Genomic DNA, 204 nt, shown 5'->3' on the forward strand with positions numbered 1-204 from the left:
CGCAATTGCATAATGCAATTTTCATTGTGATACAAAATAATTACTAATAAATAACTAATAAATTATTATAATCGTTTGATTTACATACCAGTTTTTCCCTATTATCCGGAAAATGTATGGTAAATTACAAAGTTTTTGATCTTACGTAAGATTTCGGAGGGAGGTTGACCGCATCTTACAAAATCTTACATAGTGTGAGGGGGG

This window comes from Belonocnema kinseyi, chromosome 1, assembly GCF_010883055.1.
Source record: "Belonocnema kinseyi isolate 2016_QV_RU_SX_M_011 chromosome 1, B_treatae_v1, whole genome shotgun sequence".
NCBI classification, from domain to species: domain Eukaryota; kingdom Metazoa; phylum Arthropoda; class Insecta; order Hymenoptera; family Cynipidae; genus Belonocnema; species Belonocnema kinseyi.